The sequence below is a fragment of the Silene latifolia genome, chromosome 2 (genome assembly GCF_048544455.1).
Source record: "Silene latifolia isolate original U9 population chromosome 2, ASM4854445v1, whole genome shotgun sequence".
Classification (NCBI taxonomy): Eukaryota; Viridiplantae; Streptophyta; class Magnoliopsida; order Caryophyllales; family Caryophyllaceae; genus Silene; species Silene latifolia.
In genome coordinates, this window is record NC_133527.1 from 46,493,722 (window position 1) to 46,495,756 (window position 2,035).

A 2,035-nucleotide genomic window follows, 5' to 3' on the forward strand; every position below is an offset into this window, starting at 1 on the left:
TGAACAAATTTGGGTCGATTACATCGCATTTCGACACGGAAAGACCTTCAAAGTGAATGGGCAACGCTTGAAAACGTACTATGAAGGTGCTTTCGTGGGGATCATAGAGGCTCTTGACCTCTTCCCCATTGATTCTTCTCACTGATGAAGAATTACGGTCGTGCGGGACCGCAAAAACCAGCGCTACCGAGAGGCAGCTCGGATTTTGTAAATCATTAGTTTGTAATTAGGATTTAAATTCGCGTATTGCTTTTGTTTTTATGTTTCTTTGAACTTTGAGATGCGAGGAGAGGGTACTTGATATGCTTTCAAGTGTCTTTTGCAGGAATTTTGACGGGATTTGAAGCTATGAGTAACAAACGACGAAGAAAGGAGCCCCAGACTACTTCCTCGACCGAGTCGTGCGACTCGATCGAGGAACCTATCACTCGATCGAGTGTTTGTGACTCGATCGAGGAACCCTGCGCAGAATTAAGAAAAGTTTAAAACGAGAGTTGGGTAGTCCTGAAATTGGATCCTCGATCGAGTCACCTTCGACTCGATCGAGGAACCAAAAGAAACCCGGTTCCGCGTTTTGTTTTTTTGCGGTTTTGTGTTTAATTGCTCTTATTTCCTTCACTTTCCTTCTTCCTTTTTCGACATAATCCCTGCATACTTCCTCCTCTACTACTCATTCTCTCTATTTTCTTCATCAATCATCATCAAAACTCACTTACAATTTGTGCTTTCTTGCTTATTACTTGATTGAATCATTCTCTTGTGCTTATTTTCTCCATTCTATTGCTTAAACTACCAAGGTAAGTCGCGATTTGGTCTTTGTATGTCTCGAACATTTGGATTTTTCTTGCTTAAATCTTGATTTTATTGTATTCAATCTTCCATTGCTAGTATACAATTGCTATTTCCTTACTTTCTAGCCCCTTACTTGTTGAAATTCGTGCCTAATTTGCTAATTTGGGAATATGGGTTCTTCAAAATCCGGGTAGAAATTTTGCATTAAATTGGTTAGAATTGTATTCTATTGCTAGGAAACTTCAATATTTGATACATACTCATGTTCCCCTAAGTTTTTGGATGCTTTCATTGTCATTCGGAGTCTTAAAAATTGATTTTTCGGACCCATGAGTGCCAAAACCGGGACTGTTTTCTGACATTGTTGGAGTTTAATTTTCTACTTGCTCTTATGTAGATAATGTCGACTTCCAGGCAAGGAAATAAGCGGACTAGAGAAAGGAGAGCACCGGTTCAACAACCCGAAGTAATTCCTGAGGAGGTTGTGTCTTCAGAGGATGATTTGTCTCCCTTAGACGATTATCCATTTATCGAATTTCGTGACAAAGTGCGCGAAGGACAGGTTTGTGTATCTCGTTATCCAAGTCTATGAGTGCCACTCGATGTGTTGATAGGAAAATTTTGCGCACTTTGAAGATAGACGACATTATGTTTGGCATGTTTAATGAAATCGGGTTGCAGGGTCTTTTCACGCTCCACGAGTTATCTTACCCCGCCCTAACTCTTGAATTTCGAGCTCTTATACTTATTTCCCCGGTGATCACCTAATCGATTTCGTTTGCTTAATGTTGAACGGTCTTTAACCTTTGGCCGTATTTCTGAAATCTTGGAGTTGGATAAGCATCGAAGGGGACTTGTATGGTGTTGGTGGGTTGTCCGCCGTTCGTTATTTTCCATTGTTTTCTGGTTATATGGATGCGGACGTCGGTGCTATGGCTTTGTTAGATGTCCAACACGTTTGTCTTCGTCTGTTTTTGAGGTATCCGAGTTATTTCTTTGTATGGTCGGATGATAAGAGCAAGACCTCCACTATTGAGGTCTTAATACTTGCTAGTTACTTGAATCCTTTTAGGGAGGAGACATTCCAATTCTCTCCCCTAGCTCTTGTGTGTTCAGCATTTGATAGGGCGATTGGGAGGTACGGGAACCTTGATTTGTGGTGCCCTTATCACCAAGATTGCTAGGGCTGTCATTTGTGACTTTGAGAGTGATGACCCATATGAGCCCATGGGCGACTATGAGC